The following is a 24,300-nucleotide window of genomic DNA, read 5'->3' on the forward strand; positions in this document are numbered from 1 at the left end:
TGAAATATTGTTTCTTAGTCTGTTGCTCAACCATTGATAAATTGCCACATATGTCTATGATTAATTGCAGTAGCACCCCTCATCTAGTACTATTTCTATGCTAAATTGAGTAATCATAAATATGTGTGAAATAATAAATCAACAAAGATGAGGGGCGCCTGGGTGTCTCAGTCCATTAAGCATCCAACTTCAGCTCAGGTCATGATCTCACAGTTTGTGATTTCAAGCCCCATGTCAGGATGTATGCAGCCTGGAGCCTGCTTCAGATTCTGTGTCTCCTTCTCTCTCTGCCCTTTGCTTGCTCACACTCTGTCTTTTTCTCTGTCTCCCAAAAATAAATAAACATTAAAAACCAGCAAACAAGCAAAAAAAAAAAAAAAAAAAAAAAAACCAAAACAAAAACCGAGATGAATTCCTAGACAATACATAAACTAGACCTATGGGAACAGCATTTTCTAGGGGAAACTCAATGATACCCAGGCAAGTCCTTCATTGCTCATCAGAGTTTAGAATAATGCTCAGGGATCTAGCAGGGACAAGATACCAAACTTGAAGAGAAATTTGGGGGCTATGGGATTTTTAGGCCTTGCAATTACAGGTATAGAACTTGGCAGATGAGTCAACAGAATCCCCCCACCCCCCACCCCCGCCTTCTGCTGCCTAAGGCGCTCATCTATAGCTGGTTTTACCAAACATTTTCAGAAGTCCTCATGTGTATGTTGTCTGGCCACTCACATTTGTTGATCTGTCATTCTTGATCAAATTAATGCACACTTCCCATCACTATAACAAATAAACCCCAACATTTCAGTGAATTAGCATATTAAAAAATATATTTCTCTCTTATCTAACAGAACACCCAATTTTTCCTATTATGCAGAGGGCTGTCTTCCATGAAGTAATTCAGAGAAATAGTTCCTTTCGGTGTATGGTTCTGGTCGATAGAGGTAAAAAAGGAGGGGGCACAGAGCATGCATATAATTTTCTCCTTTGTGTTGGCCCCAAAGTGACACATATCACTTTGTCAAGAACTGTGAAAGGTCATAATTTACCTTACTTGGAAATTGACAAGTTTCACTGCCTCAAAATCATGCAGAAGACATGAGACTCCTCACTCAGAAACAAAGGACCGTTTATTACTTACCCCAACAGCAGTAGCCAGAGTATCAACATATATTCTGTCCTCATTTCCATATGGTGACACCAAGAGGGCCAGATGTTACCTGCACACATAGTGGGTTATATGCCATAGGAGAGGAACCCTACGTTTAGGGAATGTGAATCTTTATTAATGGGTAAGAAGCATGCTTGTTGTTTGCTCTGAGGGAGACATTATCCTTATTATACTAAGCAGTAAGTATACATAGGTCTGCCCCAGAGGGAGATATTATCTCTATGAACACATTCCTGAAGATAGTTAGGACAACATTCAGTGTCTCTGCTTGTAAGACATGGAGACATAAGAGATCCATAGACAATTTTCTCCCCAAACTATCCATCCATCCTTTTGATACCATTTTGGTTTTTGATAGAGTTCCCTATTCGATTATGCTACTCCATTAGTTACTCTGAAAAATATGACAAAAGTCCTTCACTTTTCTTGTATGGCATTTAATTAAGGCTATAATCAATAGGACTCCAAGAAGCCAGATGTGGTCTACCTACAATATTAATCTCAAACATGCCCCTTGATGTCCTAACAGAACAAGTCTTATAAACCAGTAAGGTCTAACCTTACAAACCACATGGCTTTTTCAAGTCTCTTCATTAAAATTGCCCATGGCATTAATCCAGCAGGTTATGTTACCATACAGACTACTCTTGCTCTTAAGGATAAAATCTAAGGCAATCCTAGCCTGTGGGTTGATGCTGACTTGAAAGCTTCCAAGGCCCAGATGACACTGTTGTAGGATTTTTTACCTCAATATCTGGGGATTGTTGCTGGAAGCCGAGCTATCTCAGCCTGAGTGGCAAAGCCCGGGCTAGGGACAGATTGGTGACTGCAAGGCGGACCACCGACAGTGAAGCTTCTTGTACTCCCGCTTGTAGGTAATTTGGCCTTAAAACTACCTGGGGTGTTGTCTGTTGGGGAATTGCCCTTGACAGGCCCCCTGGGAAAAGAACCATTAGGAAGAAAATAAGGTTCCGCAAGAAATTGTGCGGCCTTACGTTTAGCCATTGCCATTCCCCATGGAGACTCCTCTACTTGCAGGAAGGATAGCCTCATACATTTGCCAGCAAAGAGGGCCTGTAAAGGAGAGACATATGGGTTTTGAAAGCCTCACTCCGGCAACTAAGGAGTGTATCTATGGACACAGGTCACTCTGACCCCTAGGCCCACTTGGCCCCCCGGAGGCATTCCAGATGATGATCGAACCTAGTCGGTTAAAGTACAGAATGGTTCATTGGTTCCTAGGTGCATTGTCTGTCTGAGAATGTATAAGGCGTGGGTTTCTTCTGAGAATGTATAAGACCTCTTGGCCCCCTTCCTGGCACCTCGGACCCAGGTGAACACTCTTGTTCTTCAAAACCATGAATGGTTCAAGGAAGCAACTAAGAGGTCATGTCCCTGTAACTGTTCCATTTGAGGTGTTGAGAGATAAATGACCTTTCGTGAAAACAGCAAAGCAAATACTTTATAAATTATAGATAAACATAGATACATAATAAAAACAATAAAAGAAATTAATCAATAAGGAAAGGGCAGGAGGGAACGTTATGAGAAAACAATCATGTTATTCCTTATTGGGTGATTATACAAAGGAACAATTTTAGAATTGGGTAATGTTAGAAAAACATAGATGACGTATGTTACAAGGAAATCACTAGCATATATAATGCCACGTTTACTGCAATAAATCGGCCAGTTCAACACACTGCTGTTGTCTGTGTCCATTTTTATTTTAGTTTTTTATTTTAGCTTTTTATTTTAGTTTTTTATCTTTATTTTTGTTTTAGTTTTGTTTTATTTTCACTTTTTTGCTGACGCCGTTCATCCTTTGGGAACCCCTAGACCTGCTAGAGCTGGACTCCGGCAGGTTGTTTTCTCACCACTTAGAAAAAATGAAGAGGTGGACACAAAATAAGCAGCAGGCAAAAGTTTATTAGAGTATAAGATTAGAAAGTAAGAATTGTAGGAAAGCTGTCTTTACAGAGGGCACATTCGAAAGGAATGCCCACTGACAGTAGACAAGAGTCCTTGTTTCATAAGATTCTGGTTGCCCCCTTGTTCTTCCCCCTTGTTCCTTCTCAGGTTCTACCCTTATTGGCTGGATAACTCTAGGTGCTGGATTGTCCATTCCCAATTGGCTCGTTTCCATTGTATGAAGGGTAGTCTATGGCCATGCGTTCCTTGTGGGTTATAGGTTTCATGGTTTAGCTAGGTATTTTGATTGTCAAATTCCTGAGAGGAACCTGAGGGCAGTAGGTGGTGTCTGCTACATTCTTAAGAGGGACTTTATGCTTGAGGAGGTTTGCTGTAGTCAGATATTCCCAACATTGTTCCAAAATATGTGTCTTTCCCCACCCAGGGACCTCAGGTCCTAATCTTTCCTTCTGCCATTTTATCCTATCTTTTCTTATTATAGCACCATGCCAGAGAAGTAGGCACATATTTTGTATTACCTTTTCTAAATGGATGATTCCCTTTGTGGGAAATTGACCTAATTCATGAGGCAGTTACACTTCCAGGAAGTTCCCCCAAGTAAACAAGGTTAGCTACATTTGAGACAAATCTCAGTAGTTATTTTACAACTACCTGATCTAATGGCAATGTTCCCCAAAACACTTTGAATTTTTCTAATAATTACCATGAAAGTATAAGTAAACATATATCTGGGTTAAAGGCACATTAATAACTAATTTTCATACAAGATGTATAGTCATAGGGCACAAATTATAGCCCTAGAATGAGAGAGTTGTTGGCAACTGTTGGGACCCGTCGCCCAGGTGTGTCTACATCTTTCTGGGGGCCTGACTTGCAGGCCTTTCAACATGGCTTCCTAGCTTGCTAGTAAGCCTTAGGGTTTACTATTCATCTTGAATAATTTAGTCTAGTCATTGATTTTGGAAGGACTATCTGAGAGCAATCAGTCAAACCTGTCCATGTCAATAGCCATATGCAGCCATCTATCTTATGGAATGAGTGAATTATAGATGTGGCAATGGGGGTTGAAAAAACATTTGCAGGTGATAACAGTTGCTTTTCATGGAAGATAGAGGAGTTAGAGCCATGCTCTGATGTTCCAGTAGAGTTATCAATGAGATTGATGATCAAAATGTGTTTGAGCCATTTAGTGATAAGTTGTACACCCTACAATCAATAAAATTAAAGTTGCTGGAAACTGTCTGTGAGAGAATATATTAGCTGGAGTTCTCCAAAGAGACAGACCCAAAACAGAAATGGGTATATAAGAAGAAATTTATTATGAGAAATTGACTTCTGTGATTATGGAGGCTGAGCTGTCCCTTGATGTACCAAATGCAAGCAGGGAAGACAAGGAAACCTGGGATGTAACTCCAGCTCAAGCCCAAAAGCCTAAGAACCAGGGAAAGCAATGGTGTAAGTTCCAGTCCTATATGGTGCTGATGAGAATCAAGAGCACTGATGTTTAAAGGCAGGAGACAGTAGATGTTTCAGTTTAAGCAGAGTGAGTAAACTTGCCCTTTATCTACCTTTTGTTCTCCTGGCCCTCAGTGGATTGGATGATGCACACTTCCAGTGGTGAGGGCAATCTTCTTTACTCAGTCTACTGATTCAAATGATAATTTCTTCCGGAGACACCCTGACAAACACACCCAGAAGAATGTTTTACCAACACATAAAATTGACACGGAGGCTTTTCTCTTTCCATCATCCCTGTATTATGTGTCTATTCTGTGTATCAAATTATTACACACTTAGCAGCTTAAAACAACTATCATTTATTATTTCACAATTTTGGTAGGTCAGGAGTCTGGTCATGGCTTAATATGAGTTATTGAAATCCTCAAGTCATTGGCAGAATTTATTTATTTAGTCTGTCGTACTAAACTTTAGTTTCTTACTGAGACTACCTCAGCAAGTAGAGGCCATCCCCAGTTCTTGAAACCAATGTTCCTTGCCACACGATAGCTTGCTTCCTCAGGTCCAGTAGTACACAAATATCATAATGTACTCACAGCAGTGGTATACTGTTACCTTGGGCATATAAGGCTGTAAAGTAATCATGGGAGTAACATCACCTTCACTGTCATAGGTCGTGCCCATAATCAGTGGAAACAGATTACACAAGGGAATGTACACATGGAGGAAAGAATTACAGAGAGCCACCCTATGGTCTGCACCCCATAGTCTGTACTCTCGTCTTCCAGTAATTCATGTCCCTACTACATACAATATATATTCATTGCCTCCCAAGGTTCTCAAGGGTGTCATTCATTCATCAAGCCCAACATCTAAAATCTCATCATCTAAATAAGGTTCTGATGCAGATGGGGTTCCTGGTTGTAATGTGTTAAATGGAGTTCTAGGGTACATTTCTTCTTCATGTGTGCACCTGCAAAACTAAAGACAAGCCATCAACACCTAGAACACCAATAGAAAATAGTGAGACTAACATAAGAACTATTGATAACTATAAGCTAAAATAATTTTTCTTCTTCCCATCTTAGTCCTTTGCTGAGACCCCATGTAATAGATTAACAAGAAGGGGGGAAAAAGTTTTATTATATGTATACCTCATGCATACATGAGAGGTACCCAGGAAAATTGACTAACTCCCTGAAATGTCCAACCAACCACCTTGAATATCATCTTCAGCTAAAGACAAAAGAAAAATGTTGAGGGAAGGGGAGGCAATTCAAAGGAAAGTGATTAGAGAAAATGTTTGGTAAATAAAAGTTGCTGAGAGTTGTTATCTGGGTTCAGGTTCCCTTTTTTAAATGTAAATTGCCCACGTAAATATAGCTACTCTTTATAAAAGGGTAACTTCTACTCTGCTTTCAGAGTTTCTCCTGTGTCTGTAGTTTATCAAAATAATCAACTCAAATTAAAGCATATGTCAAAGAGCATTATTTGGGGGGTGGAATACACTTCAGCAGTCTTAGGCAGAAAGGAGGGCTAGTGGGGGGGTGCAAAGGGGTTACTGGTACAGCGGATCTGAAATGCAGGTGGACAAATGTTTGGCATTTATTGATTAGTTTTCAGGATGTGAGCATAACCCTCCATGTCATTCAGGTCCACTCTTTGGATTCCTCCTTTTTTATGGAAGGTAGCACACTTCTGAGGCTGAATAATTTTATCAGTCTGCTTCCTGCCAGTAGAATTTTGGAGATCTGACAACTGTCTTTTATTTTACACTTTCAGTTCAATGAGGAGTTTTTTTGTTTTTTGTTTTTTTTTTTTGTTTTTTTTAGAAATAAACTTCTCAAAAACTTTGTAGGTCTCCCTTTGATTTCAATGCAGGTTAACTCCATTTGACAAAATTCACCTCTACAGATTTTTCCAAGTTAATCCTTTATCTGTCTTGGCTTCCTGCTGTGATAGATAAGGGTCAATGCCCTTAAGCCTCCTGAAGGCCCTGTGGTTTGATTAAGATGATCAATGAGGCACACCCTTAATCTCTTCAAAAGGACCTTTGTGTGAACCAGTGCTCTAACTTTGTGGGGTTTTTTTTGTTTTTTTTTGTTTTTTTTTTTTTTGTTTTTTGTTTTTTGTTTTTTTTCTGAAGCTTTAGCAAAAGTTTATACAGCCTGCATCCTTGGCTTTTCTCCCTAAGCGAAGATTTCAGAAGTGATGTCTGAACTTTTGCATCTTTTGCCCTCTTAATATGGTGAGAATTTTCAAATTCATCAAGTTCTGATTCCTTTTTGTTTAACAATTTTATCCTCAATTTCTCTCTCTCTCTCCTGCATAAGCGGAGATGTCACTTTCATTACTTTGCTTGGAAATCTGTTTAGCTAAACAAACAAGTTCCTCACTTACAGTTCTGCTTTCTTCTGACATCAGAACACAGTTCTGCTAAGCTTTCTGCCACCATATACATCAAGAGGGGGGAGTCCTGGAAAGCTACCCTACGTCTGCTACAACCCCCAAGCTCTTTCCAGTTAGCTATAACCACATTTTATTTTCTGTCAATCATATCCTACTACACACAACACTTTTGTCTAGAAAATTCATATTTAAGAAGTACAAGGAAATTTTTATAAAACTTAGTGAAACCCATTACATCACCAAAAAGGTCACACATGGGCCATTGTAGGGGAACTCAGCAAACAGTAGACTGCTACTAAAAGAGTACACCAATCAGGCCAGACCTGAGTTATTGATAGGGGAAAGAGAGAAGTATCATACCTAGAAATGGTCAAGGCATATTCCTAAACTTTCAAAATAAGTCTACCAACCTCCATCATTTTCATCCTGATCATTGCCCAAGAAACACCCCAGAGGACATAATGCCTTTCTGGAGATAGCTGCATTCATTGAGAAATTTGCCTTTCTAAGGTATGTGATGAGGAAAAGGTACAGGATGTTGAGTTAGAAAATATTTTGAGTCAATTTTTGAAAAGGTTATTCCAGTGTTCAGTAACACCAGATTCTTTGGATAGCAGTTCACTAAAAACCTTATCTATGAGCCCATTGTTGATTCTAGTTGGTATTATCAGAAAACAGGCCCTTATCATGAATATTTATATGGGTGAACAAAGGAGTTTGAACAGCAACTACAGTTTGTTTCTATAGTTCACAATCCCAAAGAAGGATGTCTTTAATCTGCCAGTTTGCAATGTTTAAAATGTTATACCAAATAGACTATTTGCAATAGTTTAAGATTTAGAAAAAAATATGTTGTAAAAAATTTACTAAAGAGTGTATTGGCCAGAGATGTGAGAAGAGCCTTTATTTCTACCACTGAGTGGAATGACCACCAGTGTTTTTGTTTCTGCATAGTTAGGGCTGAGGTTGAATTGTCTAGTAACCCAGCGGATACCATTAGTGATCCAGGATTAGGCATTTAGGGAAATCTCTGCGAATTGTGGGTCCCATTGAGCTAGCAATTTCCTTTAGGCTGCAGAATGGGATATTATGTTTTCCCCAAAGGAACAGCTGCCACTTTTTAAATGTAAAACAGATTCCAATGAAAAAAGACTGGCTATATTGTAGAACATGCCATTTCTATTTAACAAGTAAGGCTTGTTATGTCCTTCCTACCTTTTTGATCAAGTTGTAGTTGAACCACCCTAAAATGAAAATATCAGATGGGAGATTCACAATGACTCCATAAATCAGGTATGTAGTTGAACATTTGCAAGTGGGGGAGGGACAGAGAGGGAGAAAGAATCCTAAGCAGGCCCTACACAGCACAGAGAACCAGAGTCCAATGCAGGGCTTGATCCCATGACTGTGAGATCATGACCTGAGCTGAAATCAAGAGCTGGACACTTAACCAACTGAGCCACTCACATGCCCTGGTATTCAGTTTTGATAAAAGGCCAGTAGCAAACTAATAGCTGCTTGTCAAAGGGTCTGTGCCTGATAGTCATGTCAGGGATGTGATGAATCCAAAACCACATGTAGGGATTCTAGGACTGTCATAACAAAGTACCACAAACTAGGTGGCTTAGAACAACAGAAACTTATTGCCTCACAGCTCTAGAGGCTAGAAGTCTGAAGTCAAGATGTAGGCAGCGCTCTAGTACCCCTGAAGTCTCTAAAGAAAGTTCCTTCCATGCCTCTCCCTTCCTTCTGGTGGTTGTCAGGAGGACTTGGCATTCCTCGGTTTTCTGCTAGGTCACTCCAGTCTCAGCCTCCACCATTATAGGGCCTTCTTCCCTGTGTGTCTTGGGTCTTCATGTGGTCTCCTCTCTATGCATCTGTGCCCAAATGTACTTCTTCGAAGGACACCAGCCATTGGACTAAGACCACCTTAATTCTCTATGATCTCTTCTTAACTTGATTATACCTATGAAGACCCTATTTCCAAACAAGGTAACATTCACAAGTACTGGTAGTTAGAACTTCAATATATCTTTCCGGAGGATATGATTCAATCCACAACAGGTTCCAATTATCAAAATTGTTAGGTACTATAATTCAAAAAGTTTGGTTGGATTGCTGCTGGAAGCCGAGCTATCCCAGCCTGAGTGGCAGGGCCTGGGCTGTGGACGGATTGGTGACTGCAAGGCAGACCACCGACAGTGAAGCTTCTTGTACTCCTGCTTTTAGGTAATTTGGCCTTAAAACTACCTGGGGTGTTGTCTGTTGGGGAATTGCCTTTGACAGGCCCCCTGGGAAAAGAACCATTAGGGAAGAAAATAAGGTTCCGCAAGAAATTGTGCGGCCTTACATTTAGCCATTGCCATTCCCCATGGAGACTCCTCTACTTGCAGGAAGGATAGCCTCATGCGTTTGCCAGCAAAGGCGGCCAACGAAGGAGAGACAAAAGGATCTGAAAGCCCCACTCCGGTAACTAAGGAGTGTATCTATGGACACAGGTCACTCTGACCCCTAGGCCCACTTGGCCCCCCGGAGGCATTCCAGATGATGATCGAACCTAGTCGGTTAAAGTACAGAATGGTTCATTGGTTCCTAGGTGCATTGTCTGTCTGAGAATGTATAAGGCGTGGGTTTCTTCTGAGAATGTATAAGGCCTCTTGGCCCCCTTCCTGGCACCTCGGACCCAGGAGAACACTTTTGTTCTTCAAAACCATGAATGGTTCAAGGAAGCAACTAAGAGGTCATGTCCCTGTAACTGTTCCACTTGGGGTGTTGAGAGATAAATGACCTTTCGTGAAAACAGCAAAGCAAATACTTTATAAATTATAGATAAACATAGATACATAATAAAAACAATAAAAGAAATTAATCAATAAGGAAAGGGCAGGAGGGAACGTTATGAGAAAACAATCATGTTATTCCTTATTGGGTGATTATACAAAGGAACAATTTTAGAATTGGGTAATGTTAGAAAAACATAGATGACGTATGTTACAAGGAAATCACTAGCATATATAATGCCACGTTTACTGCAATAAATCGGCCAGTTCAACACACTGCTGTTGTCTGTGTCCATTTTTATTTTAGTTTTAGTTTTTTATTTTAGTTTGTTATTTTGTAGTTTTTTATTTTAGTTTTGTTTTATCTTCACCGACGCCATTGTTCCTTCGGGAACCCCTGGTTGCTGGAGCTGGTCTCCGGCAGATTGCAGTACCCCAAAAGTAGAAGCCTGACTCCTATATCCTGACTCCTGGGAGCAGCCTGCTGCCACTACTTGGATGAGAAGTGAAGCATATAATAAATATATCACTTCCTGCTATATGTTAGATGTAGGAGCAACCAAACTAGTACATTGAATTGGTCCAAAGGGCCTACATTAGCCCTTTGGTCACATTAGCATCTCTCACCTACTATAAACCTTAGCCAAACTGCATTAGCTGTATTTGGGCACCTCTCTCACCATGGAAGTGAGTAGGTTATCTCTTTGGGTGCCTGATCCAATACAGTGATAAAGTTTTGAAACCCTCCCTATTCCAAAGCTCAAAGTGTATGTGGCCTTTGGTCCTTCTTGGGATCAGAAAGATCTTGGCTTTATCACTAGTCACCTTTATCCTTAAAGCAGATGAAACTGGAATAGAAAAGAAGTCCTGTGAGTGAAGAGGGAAAGAGTGGCTCCTCATTAGTGACCAAGGCACATTTGTTGTCAATTTCTGTTGTCAGTCACTCATGGCTCAACCAAATAAATTTTAATGGCTTTCAGTACACGTAAAGCTCCAAATTGTAGAGCAAGGTAGTCATTGCCAACATTATTTCAGCTTAGAAACTCTTTGGCTCAGTAGCCACAATTACATTCCCTATCAGATGCGGCTGTGGAGATGTCCACTCCATCTTCCTCATAATATGTCTTCCTCTGCTTGCCCAGATAAGATTGAGAATGATCAAGGCACCATTTATACAGGCTGTTTCAAACATATTTCTCACTCCCCAGGCTCTAAACTTTCATTAACAAGCCGGGCAACTGCTACCATTATTCCCGCCAGCCTCCACCCCCGGCCCTCCCCTTCAACACTTGGGTGACAACACTCACTAGGTAGTCTTCTCATATCACTGATATTAGAACGCAGGGCCTTTGCCCTCCCTCTTCCAAAAATCCATGTCTCTGTCAGCATCCCATCTTCATAGCCAAAACCATCAAGAACTGTGAAGAGTTTGAGATTTTACCCTAGCTTGCCAGCTAACCTGTGAAGGGGACCAGAATATGCAACCCTAAAATATGCCACTTTCACATAAGGCTTATTTTGAGCTGAAGGCAATTGAAGAACAGACACAGGAAAAGCTCTAAAAACAGAGCATATTTTTTTTGTAAAGGAAATTTACATTTATAAAGTAAATTTAAATTTGTAAATGAGTCTTCTCCTGTACCAGAAAGAGGAGAACAAGTCTTATCATGGGGACACTTAATTATCTGAGATGACTAGATTCCTATTAGCCCAGACTCTGCACAACAAACCTTACTGAACAACCCTTGTTTACCATATGTTCCTAGTCACCTTTCATAATTTACTCCCTTCCCAAGAGACTTCAACCCTCTTTTCCTTTTTCCTAGCTTCTTCCCCACACTTTGTCACCCTTTGGGATGGTGTATAAGTCACCAAATCAGGCTGCCTCCTTGAGTTATATTTCTTTGTGAACTCCAGTGTGCACATAAATTATTAAATCTGTTTTTTTCTCTTATTAATCTGTCTTTTATCATTTTGATCCAAGAGCCCCAGCCATTGAACATAGGCAGGTAGCTAAAGAGGTAAGTGTTTTGTTTTGCTTTGCTTTCTTTTTCTTTTCTTTTCTTTTCTTTTTTCTTTTCTTTTTGTTTCTTTTCTTTTCTTTTCTTTTCTTTTCTTTTCTTTTCTTTTCTTTTCTTTTCTTTTCTTTTCTTTTCCCTCTGCTACACCTACTTGCCACAACTTCATGAATGCTTTCAGGAAACACAAGACTCTGAAGTCAGAGACAAAAGACAATTTATTAGTTACACCAATAGGAGCAGCCAGAGTATCAGTGTGTTTATTTTTGCCAGTTCCCAAGCCTCAGACCCTAAAAGGCAATACAAATAAAACCAGACACCTGAACACACAGTAGGTTACTTTACATTAGAGAATCTCTGAGCTTATGGAACTAGAATTTTTGGTAATATGCAGTGATTATACCTATCTTCTGCTTCAGAGAAAATATTTTTTTATTTACATTTTTTTAATGTATATTTTTGAGAGAGAGAGAGAAAGAGAGAGAGAAAGAGAGAGCACGAGCAGGGGAGGGGCAGAGAGAGAGGGAGACACAGAATCCAAAGCAGGCTCCAGGCTCTGAGCTGTCAGCACAGAACCTGACACAGGGCTCAAACTCACTAACCGTGAGATCGTGACCTGAGCCGAAGTCAGATGCTTAACCAACTGAGCCACCCAGGCGCCCCTATTATTATTTCAGTACTAAAGAGTAAGTATGTGGAACCTATGGCCCTATGCTCCACAGGTGGACATAGGCTGTAAGCCTATGTAAGCTTCCAAGGCTGTAAGCAAGCCTGCCATTTTCTCCAGAAGGGGAAACTATTTCTGTTTTCCAGGGTTGTTTACTGTGCAACCATCCTTGAAAATATAGCCCTAAACAAAATGTAGTCAATGCCTCTACCCACAAGACTCACAGAGTTGCAAGAGAAACATGAGTAACTGTCTCCTAGTACATTTTTACTCATATTTTATTGACAAGAACTGGTTCCCAGGCCTCATGGTTGAGAGTAGACCTGGGAATAACAGTGTCTGGCTGAATAGTTTCCTCCTAGTTGTAACCTATGGATTAAAACCATGAATTCTCTTTAACAGGCAGCCTTTGCTCCTTAAATCTCACAGTCAAATTATGGATTGTAAAATTTTATATAAAAGAAAATAAAAATCAATAAAATACAGTAAGCAGATTTGGGCTTTTAAGTCATTTTTCCAATGTGAAGAAATTTTCTCAAGGAACTTGGCAGGTGAAATGGTACATTCAACTCCTAACCAATTAGCTTTCAGATTTTAAGTTTGAAAACTTGTTTGCAAAATCATGACAATCAATATTCCTGCCTTTATATTCCCATTTTATTATTAATATTTCATGATATGTCATAAATAGATAATATTGAGATACTATTATTTATCTTAAAACCATATGATGATAAACATAAATAACTTACTACATATTGTTGCAATTCCAGTGTTTATTATTTAAAATAGATTAAAATTGATACATGAAGTCATGTGAACTACCAATCATACTCTAGAACATTAGCTTTTGCTATTTTTTTCTATTTTTGGTGATGGACTCAAATTAATCCTGAGAGCCCCTTAAAACCAATTAAGTATGTCTGAATGGTTAGCAGGGCTAGCAAAACACCTACCTGAAATTAAAACTCATTAGCACCAGTTACAGACTGACCAATAAGTTATAGGCTGTCATCAACATTGAATATAATTGTAAAACAAAAAGGGAAATTAAACCTTATATGACCCTAAAATACACTCAGAGGTAAGGGAATATACCATGTCCAAAGCAACAAGAAATGAGGCCATCTTTCTCACCCCACCATTCAGAGGTGGGTAAGATTTAATTAACATTCCATACACAGAAGTCAGTGTGACGTAGGTAAGAATATTGCCTTTGGAGTCAGATAGGCATGGGGCTGAGTCAGATCTGCTCTCTACTGTCTGACCATAAACAAGTTACATAGCCTCTCTCTTAAAAAAAGCAAAATTTGGGGCGCCTGGGTGGCGCAGTCGGTTAAGCGTCCGACTTCAGCCAGGTCACGATCTCGCGGTCCGTGAGTTCGAGCCCCGCGTCAGGCCCTGGGCTGATGGCTGGAGCCTGGAGCCTGTTTCCGATTCTGTGTCTCCCTCTCTCTCTGCCCCTCCCCCGTTCATGCTCTGTCTCTCTCTGTCCCAAAAATAAATAAACGTTGAAAAAAAAAATTAAAAAAAGCAAAATTTAACTGAGTAAATTTCAAAGATCTTATTTACTTTATTCAATGATACATACACGAATCATGCAGCATGCAGTCTAGCTGAGAAAGAAGATCCAAGGATCTGTACAAAATGAAAACCTTTTATAGGCAGAAGGGAGCAGGAGCAAGGAAGTTAGACTAGGCAAAAAAAGTGGGCTGCTTATTGCAAGGTTACTTTTCCTTGGAGGATGGCAGGTGTCTACCAGGCAGATTATCTAACTAGCGCTGATCAGGCAACTCTTGATTGACTGATTTAAGATTCCATTACAACCAAAAGTGCAATTAAGTAGCAGTTTGTGATGTGGAACAGAGCCTAAGCAACTCCATTTTGGGATCTGTTGTCTTGCTTTTAACTTCTCTAAGTTGCAGTTGCCTCTTCTATATTATGGAAATAATATAGGTGACTCCCTTGTGGGTTCTTGACAGAATTACAAACAGTATGTGAAATTTTAACTCAGTGCCTGGAACATAGTACACACATAGTTAATGACTGCCCTTATTTTTATAGCTTATCCAGTATATGTTAAGATTATGATGCTTCCCACCATGATGTAAATGTCCTAATTTTATAATAGCTAATTTTATACGTTAGACATATTTCATATGTATTTGAAATAAGCCTTAAAAAGTATAGATTTCTTAGTTTTTAAAAACATCTTGGAGAAAAAATTTAGTCAGTCATACAGGGCAGTGTGGATTAGACTCCCGGAATTCAAAGGCAACTCTAATCTAGGCATCCCACATGAAGATTCATGCAAGCAAACAAACAAAAAACACTGGGAGAACATGAGAACATACTATTCATACTATGTAAGTTAGCTTAGACTGCTGTAACAAAATACCATAGACTAGGTAACCTAAACAACAGACACTTATTTCTCACAATTCTAAAGGCTGGGACGTCCAAGATCAAGGTTCTGGCATATTCAGTTCCTGTTGAGCGCCCTTTTCCTGGCTTGTAAGATGGCCACCTTCTTGCCGTACCTTTACATGTCCGAAACAGAGCTCTGGTCTCTCTCTTCTTATAAGGGCACTAATCTTGCATGGGAGCCCGTACTCTTGTCTTCATCTAAACCTAATTGCCTCCTAAAAACCCCACCTCCAAAACCACCACACTGTGGGTTAGGACTTCAGCATATGAATTTTGGTTGAGGCATAGGGGATATAAACATCCAGTCCAAACATACACTCTTGTAACTTATGGTTTCTATTTTACTAATTGTCATGGATATTTTTTCTTGTTGATAAATGTTCTCTGAAAACATGAAAAAAAATTCTGGAAAAAAGACTTGGTCAGGGAGTAGGGTAAATACCTGGAAGTATATAGTCAAGTTTGTTGTAGAGGGAGGCATGGGTTGGAGCTCCATTTTAAGTGGTTTGAGGCAATTTTTTTTAAATTTTTTTAATTTTTATTTATTTTTGAGACAGAGAGAGACAGAGCATGAACAGGGGAGGGTCAGAGAGAGAGGGAGACACAGAATCCGAAACAGGCTCCAGGCTCTGAGCGGTCAGCACAGAGCCCTATGCGAGGCTCGAACTCACGGACTGCGAGGTCATGACCTGAGCCGAAGTCGGCCGCTCAACCGACTGAGCCACCCAGGTGCCCCGGTTTGAGGCAATTTAAATGATTTGAAGTTTATGATCAAGTTGCTTTCACAAGAAACAGCACTGGGAGCTAAGATCAAGGGGTTCAGGTAAAAAGTTTATCAAATAGGCAGAAAACCTACTGAGTAGCTTAGGTACAGCACATTTTTAGGCTAACTTTATCTCAAACACAGGTTATGGGAAGGGTAGACTTTTACCAGCAATGGTCCATTAAGGGATAAGAGACCCTGGCTAGCTGCCATGAAGTGTCCTGACTAGTTTGGGGTTTGGATATGTTGAAATCTCCACTTGAGGCAAATCGTCTTCAGTAGATGGTACTCTTAACTGTGAAAATGTGGTTTTCCCAACATCCAACTCCAGGAGCAAGGCACAAAGATTATGTTTTCCAGTTTGTGTTTCATATTTCTCTTCAGATCCATCACTTTCTTTTGATTGAAAAAAAACAAAACAAAAAAACCGTAATACTTCTTTCAGTTTGTTAAGGAAGCAGCTGTTACTGTAAATGACAATACATCACAATCCTCAGACTACAACAGCTCTGAAATATTATATGATCATTTATTTACATTTATACTGTGACTATACCTATTGTCCTAAAAGATGTACTAATACACATAAATAGTCATTTACTTATTTCTTTTCATATTTATATTGCTTTGTCCTCACATTCATAATATTATGCTACTATATTTTCTCTAGAATTTGATATCATTCATATATTAATATCATACTAAAGGCTTTGAGGAAAAAAGTTTAAAGGTTTATATTCATATAAATATATAAATATATATATTTATATAATGTGAGTATACCCGAGGGGAAAGAAAATAAATATTTAAGTATTTATTACATATATGATTTATGAGATCTTTTTGAATAAGAAATATTACTTTATAGGTCCTGGTTTATAGATTTGTAAATTTCTTATTTTCTGGATCTAGAAAAACCTATTGTTGCAGACAGTTTTACAAGAGTAAGAAACACATAATATCATAAATTCAATAATAACGGCAATATGTACCTGTATTGTTACCCAGAGCAACACTGGGAGAGAGAAAATGGCTGAAAAATAAAGGGCCTCGTCTTTGGCTTGGACCCTCAAATCTCATCTTTAATTTGAGAAATGCCCTATAACTCCTTCTAAATTGAATTCCTCTTGGATAGGTGTCAAGGTTTAACAATAACTTTTATTTTTAATGTTCATTTATAAAGATAAAATATAATCTGATTTGAAATTGGTTTAAGGGTTTGCCAGCCTCTAAGTGTTCTAAGAAGATACACAATTTTAACACAACCTAGATGCAGGGTAGAGAACTTGGATGAAACATATGGTTCAATACGATGGGATCCTAAGCCTTAAAGGTAATGCATGAACTTCAAAGAATGTTGAAGTCATTATCTATAGCGAGAAATGGTAGATCATACTAACTACATTAAAGTCATTTGAGATGGAATATCTTCTGTATGCTACAAATTATAGTCATACACATGAAAACTCCTTGTATCATTACTCACCACAGGTATTTAAGCAAAGTAAGGAAAAACCCAAAAGGCAAGAGTAATGGCCAATATGAACCTACTCTGCATTTATTTTTGAGTCTGTGACCAAGCTGAAACTCCTTTCTCACAAGTATGGAAAACTGGTGTATAGAACATGAGTAAACCACCAACAGTCCATTGTTTAGAACAAAAGACAACAAGAGCAATGCCAAGGCTGAGTTTGTATTATTATACTGCTTTAGGCTGCAGAAAAGTTAAGACAATCAAGTGTTTGTATATTCTTTTCACTGGGGGAAAATTATGTAGCATGATTGGGATATGAACATTTGGAAAGGTGGGTGACTAAGATTTTCCACAAGTTTTTCCTACATTGACTACTGGAGAACTTGGCTTTGAACTCAAAGTGCAGAGTAAACAATTAACTACTCTAAATATTTATATTCTTTTTTTCCAAATTTATATGAGGAGAGAGAGAGAAAAGAAAACAAGTACTTGCTTCAGATTACTGTGTTTTCTTGTATACAGACAGTCCTTAGATCTAGGTGGTGATTTTTTTTTTTTTTTTTTTTGTCTCCTAATTTATTTCCTAAAAGAGCAAATAAGATTAGTTACTTGCAAAAGGAAACCTTTGTTTCTTAGGCTTCTTTAGTCTAACAATAAGAGAAGATAAAAAGTCCACAAAGTAAAATTTCTCTGGCACTGCCTGTTCCTATTTATTCTTCAGGAAATCCGTTCTCCCTCAATTTCTTCTTAGATAATTTTCAGAGGTTCCTGGAAGTGTCAATGCTCCAAGAAGTTAGTTGTCTCCATGACTACTACATGGTTTTTTAGCATTTTCCCTTTCTTCTTTTGCTCCCTGAATATCCCAGTTATTGCTACCCCTAAAATGTCAACTATGCTATCAGTACCCACTAGAGACACAACTCCATCTGCTGTTGCCAGATTCAAACATCTGCCCTGGGGGCTGACCTTGGTGCTCAGGTCTACACCAATTATTACTGACTGCTGATGTTGAGGACCCCACTGACTAGGCCAGGGATGCTGCCAAGTTTGCCATCCTGTCTCCATCAATCAGTACAAATGTCGTCTCTGACTTGTGTTCTCAAATTTTTAAGATCTCACATTATAGAAAAACAACTATTTCCCTTTTCTTTGTCTCTCCGGCTGTCTGTCTCTCATCGTCTCTCACTCTCTGTATTTTTCACTGTCTTTTGTTTTTGAACAAAATTTAATCCTTTTGTTCTAGACAATACTTAAATATTAGGAAAGCTAAAATTTTAAAACTCAAAATACGTTGGCTAAGTTTTCTATACGTTACCTTTACAGAATGGTTCTGATTTTATTTTTCCAAGAGCCATTGCCCCGGAGGAAGGAAAAGCAGCCTAGAATAGTCTCTGGGGTTTGTACTGTCTTCTCAGGCCAGGGGTCAAGTAGCAGAGCAAAGAATAGAAGTGAAGAAGCAAGTGTCCCTTCCCCTCCCCTCTTGCTTGCTCCCCGGCCTTTTTTTGAAACATTTCTGAATAACACATGAAAAATTAGATTTGAATATAAAAAGCTAGATGACTACCCCAATTCAGAACTGTGTTTCATTAGAGGAACCCGGGCACAGACAGGACATGAATTGCCCCTTATCTACAAAGACACTGTGACAGAAGTCAAAGTTGCACATAAAAGTCATTTGCAATCATTTGCAGTCTCTGAGCAAAGGCATAGCTAAGCATCAACTCTGTAAATTGAGGGGATTTGACCAGATGGTCTGTCACATGGCATCTAGTTGAGAAGGCTAGCTTTTTAAGAAATGTATGTATTTATGTAATTGTTTTTAATGTTTGTTTATTTTTCAGAGAGAGAGAGAGAGAGAGAGAGAGTGTGAGCTGGGAAGGAGCAAAGAGAGAGAGGGAGACACAGAATCTGAAACAGGCTCCAGGCTCACAGAGCCTGATGCAGGGCTTGGGACTGGTGAGAGACTGAGCCCCCCAGGTGTCCCGGGGAGGCTAGCTTTTAAGCTCAACTCCTTCAGGCTGGGAGGACTCACCTTTTCTGCTAAGGCAGATGCCGGAAGGAAGGTCTATCATACTTGGCACAAACCTTCTGCTATAAAAAAGAACTATGTTGAGAGTAAAGTAGATCAATAGAGTGAAAAGTTTTACCATACTTGCGGGGTAAATTAATATTCAACAGTTTAGCATTTATGTATGCTATAAAACTGTGGCAAATTATAATCTTAAACAAATAAACCAAACACAGTCCTATGGGGATGTTAAATTTGACTAAGCCTAGTGAATTACTAAATCCTGAGAGCCTATAATCTGCTTGTCCATTAGACAGTTTCTTCCCGGTCACCTGGACAAAGATATTTCTTGTTTCCTGGAGGCTCTGAAACACCTTTTTAAAACAGGCATTAAGACATTAAGACTCAAGGATTTTCAACCATAATGTTACGAAGCCTCATTTTTACAGAATATAAAACACTGTTTCTTCCACTTTTAATAGCTTATTACTAAATTGTCTTCCTGCAGCATTTCCGGATTGCGGGACACAGGGTGCTTAATCGTGCTCACTCCTTGCTGAACACCTTACAACAGTGAGGAGCTTCAAGCCTTGCACTTCTGGCATTCCACTTATTTTAGGGATCCAGGTGATCTGTAATTTGATACCAAGATGAGAATCTTCTTCTGTCTTGGTTATTTGGGGTGTTGCTGTAAACTCTTCTCTCTCTTTTAGAGAAAGACAAGAGTTTTCAGATTCCATCTTACGCCTGGCTCTTCTATTGATGTTCTATCTGTTTCAGCAGAGAGTCAGAGGTAAGTCCTGTGATTCTGTTTGGGTCTTACAAATTATGAAGAACAACTTCTTGGCAACTCTTATATCCGTGTTGCCCCGTTTCGAATGGCCTTTTCTTACAGCTCAATAACATCAAAGGTGCTTTTACTTGGCGACAACTTTGCTTTGCAGATTCAGAATTTAGGAAAATTTTCAGCCTTAGGAAAACTAGGCAATATGATAAATATTTCATTAGAACGTACACCCCTTCAATGAGCTGCAGACACTGTTGGAGTGTAGTTAAATTTTTTTTGGACAGTGCAAGTGGTGCATTCTTTTCTTCATGTTTTTCCATACTCTTTCAGAATGAAATATTCATTTCCTCTATTTTTCTTTTTGTTTCAACTTCCATAGGAGGCCATTTATAGACATTCCCCTTAGATTTCTGCCATTCATCCAGGTGTTTCCTTTGATCCTCTGCTGTGATCTTCTTCTTAATATTTGGATTAATTTGGGTCCCATTTGGGACTCTTCTTCCATTTATGGTTTTGTTACCAGCTTGAGTTTTGGGAGCTGTCTTATTGAGAAAATGGTTCTGGGAAAGAATCTTTTTCAACTTGGAGTCCAAAGTCTGTGCTTTTTGTTGATAGCCACTGCTGCATTTATTCCCACTGGTTCCATTTGCTGTTATGTTAGGGGTGCTTGGAATGACTGAATTGGAACTGCCAACTGTCAAATTAGAACTTTGGCTTATGGCTTTTGACTTTTGCAGTGCACGTGATGTCTGAGGTTTAAAACAAGGTTGAGTGGATTTCTGATTTTGCTTGATGTTTAGATGTCTGCTGGTATAGCCTCCCAGAAACACACTGGGGCATGTCCAGGGTTTGGTTTGTTTTACTTTCTTCACAGTAATAGTGTGTGACTATAACTTAGCTTCATTTGGTTTTTCATATTTATCTCTATTAATCTTTATATCCTTTATGTCTTCGACCACTGGTTTCTTTGATGCTCGAGTCCTACTAAGGGTCTGAACATAGTGAGAGGAAACTGTCTTTGGGAGTTTTTCCCCTGGTCTTGCAAGATTTGTTCCTCTAGAGAGTTGCTGTGACTGTATGGGTGGGATCCTAATTTGTGTTTCTCCAACAAATTGTTTACTAGCTCTGTCTTTCAAAACAACACTATTCCCTGAACTTTTGCCCAAGGCTTGTTTAGGAGCCAAACTGCTCTTGGTTTTACTATGAGCTAGTCTTTGGCTTAGCTATTTATTGTCCATAATTTAGAATTTGGTTTCCTCTCAGAGTATGGCAAGGTTTGGGGCAAGTTCTTTTTGTTAATCTCTTTTAGAAAGCTATCCAAGGTTTCATTTTCAACATGGTTATTGTCCACAGGGTCTGCACGTTTAGCGTTTCCTCCATCTGCTACCTGCTGCTTTGCAGTTTTCTTTTCTTGTATATTAAGTGATCCCATGGTTTTTCTAGAGAGTTCTCCAGTAGGGGATGATCCAGCTTCATGCTGTTGTTGACTATTGCTAGAAGGCTAACAGTTTGAGGTAGAAGAAACACAGCCTGAAGTCAGCCTTTTGCCCAGAAGTTTTGGTGGCTCCATCTTTGGCTTCTGCGATCTTGTGATATTATCAGGTTTAGGCTGGAGTTTAATGCTGATGGGTTTTGTAGCTTTGATAGGCAAAACAAGATGTTTGCTAACATCCTTTTGGATATAATAGATTTAGAAGGTGGAGGATTCAGACAATTACCCTTTGCGTTTAGATAAGTAAGGCTTGGTGGTTGGCGCTTCAGTTTTCCCTTGGCTGCCAGGTACCCTGGAGCTTTCTCTGCCTGTGGACAGCCCTGGTAGCAATATGACATCTCGGTGACAGTTTTTCTTCCTGTATTTTTCACTGTTTTGTATTTGTGTCTTAAGACACAGAGAAGTCAAAGGGGTATTTACCTCTTGGACCTTGTCTTAGGAAAGGAAAGATAGAACATAAGTAAGTCTGTCCATAAATAATCATTACCTATTAAGTAGAAGAAAAATGGGTGATGTGACAGAAAATAACAGGTATGTGGCTGCTTTAAATATGTCAGGGAAACCTTTTGGAGATTATTTAACCTGAAAAGAAAAGCTAACCATGCAGAGCATTTAATATTCCATTTAGAGGCCAGAGCAAATTTATTTTCTTTAGGCAAGAGAGAGCTAAGTATATTAAGGAACTGAAACGAAGCTAATTTATCATTTAATTTATATGACTTGACTCTACTTTTATTTACTTTTTTCTTCGTATTCACTTATATGTGTACATAGACCCTACTGTTTTCTTAAATGCCTTAAATATGCCTGTATTAAAATGAATACAGTTTAGGCTCAAGTGAGATCCTCTCTGTAGATGAAAATATGCAGTAGTTTAAAAGGCCAAGAAACCCCCAAAGCTGTGAAAAACCCCAAAATCTAAGGTCATGTTAGGCCTTTCGAATGAAACTATAAGAAGCTTGACGTTTCTGGTCCAGCAGGGAAGAAGCTTAGAAGTTGCCACTTCATTTCAACAAGAAGCAATAAGCTGAACAAGCTGAAAAATTAATAGCTTTTCTTAGATCTGTAAGGCAGAAGGGATGTCACAGGGCAAACCAATGCCCCCCAACTTGGAGAAACCAATAGGCAAATATGAAGAATCACAGCTTACTAGAGCAGAAACCCATGAGCAGAAATCATCACAGGGAAGGGAATCCTGAACTGTAAATGATGAACTGCCGAAGGCTCTGTGTTAGTAAGTCTGAGAGATAAAAACTTCAGGGGACGTAGAATTAGAAAAGGGGCCCCATGCTTTTCTGGGTTTTATCTCCTGGAGCTCTACCAGGTTATCACAGTGAATATTAGAAAAATCCTTTTCTGCTTAGAGTAGGGGAGGGGAAAAGAACCATTTTTTTTTTTTTTTTTTTTTTTTAAAGGTGTAGTGTGGCCCGGAGCAGGCAGGGAATTTATTTTTTTTTTTCAACGTTTATTTATTTTTGGGACAGAGAGAGACAGAGCATGAACGGGGGAGGGGCAGAGAGAGAGGGAGACGCAGAATCCGAAACAGGCTCCAGGCTCTGAGCCATCAGCCCAGAGCCTGACGCGGGCTCGAACTCACGGACCTGGCTGAAGTCGGACGCTTAACCGACTGCGCCACCCAGGCGCCCCAAAAAAAGAACCATTTTGAAATACACCACAGCATTCTGTTCTTAATAGTGTCTGCCGTAGGAGAAATTATTTAAGCATAGCCTAAACTGCTGTGGTTTTATCAGAGTCTAAATGACCCAAGGGAAGAGAAATATCCAACTCTAGCCCATTCTAGCTATCCTACACAGCCTAAGGAGTGAAAAAAAATGGGGAGGCACTTGTGAAGATCACAGTCCAGAGGCACAGACTCATTAAAAGACTGAGACCTAATCATAGAACAATGGAATGCTTGCCTGAGCAAGGATACCTCACCACCTTTACTCAAGGTCTATTTATCATTGTTCCATTATTGCCACTCAATTCAATAGTATTGGATTGGAGACTTCAACACACCTTTATCAGAACAAGATAGATTTGAGGCACCTGGATGGTTCAGTAAGTTGAGTGTCTGGCTCTTGATTTCGGCTCAGGTCATGATCCCAGGGTCATGGGATCCAGCCCCACATGGGCTCCATACTGAGTATGGAGCCTGCTGAAGAGTTTCTCTGTATCTCTCTCTCTCTCTCTCTCTCTCTCTCTCTCTCTCTCTCTCAAAACAAAACAAATGGGTAGATTCAGCAGGAAGAAAATCAGTAAGGACATAACTGAACTCAACACCATCATAAATCAACTGGATATATAATGTACATCTATAGATTACTTCATCCAACATCAGCAGAATATGCATTCTTCTCAAATTCACATGAAGCAATCCCCAAGATAGAACAAATTCTGGCCCATAAAACACATCTTAACAAATTTAAAATGATAGAAATTATGCAATGTCTGTTCCCATATCCCAAAGGAGTTAAACTAGAAACCAATAACAAAAAGATAGCTAGAAAATCCCAAAATCCATGGCGATTAAACAGTATACTTTTAAATAGCACACAGGCCAGAAAAGAAACCTCAAGAGAAATTTAAATATTTTGAACTAAATAAAATAAAAACGCAATTTATCAAAATTTGTGGGTTGCAGCAAAAGTAGTACTTACAAGGAAAATGACAACGTTGGATGAATATATTAGAAAAGAAGCAATATCTAAAATTAGTTATCTAAGCTTTCACTTTAGGAAGGAAGAATAAATTAAATCCCGAGTAGGCAAAACAAAAGTAATAATAAAAATTAGAGCAGAAATCAATGAAATTGAAATAGCAGGTGAAGGAGTAAATAAACTATGTGCAGTACATCTAGACAATGGAATATTATTGAGTGCTAAAAAGAAATGAGCTACTAAGCCATGAA

The 24,300-nt window shown here is 39.1% G+C and overlaps 1 pseudogene; it reads right to left on the bottom strand.

Moving 5' to 3' along the window:
* Nucleotides 1-19,585: 19,585 nt before the first annotated feature.
* LOC112858891 (cytoskeleton-associated protein 2-like pseudogene) lies at nt 19,586-21,727 on the bottom strand (annotated as a pseudogene).
* Between the last annotated feature and the right edge of the window lie 2,573 nt (nt 21,728-24,300).

The sequence above is a fragment of the Puma concolor genome, chromosome B1, assembly GCF_028749965.1.
Source record: "Puma concolor isolate L17-30 chromosome B1, mPumCon1.1.hap2, whole genome shotgun sequence".
In the NCBI taxonomy this organism is placed as follows: Eukaryota; Metazoa; Chordata; class Mammalia; order Carnivora; family Felidae; genus Puma; species Puma concolor.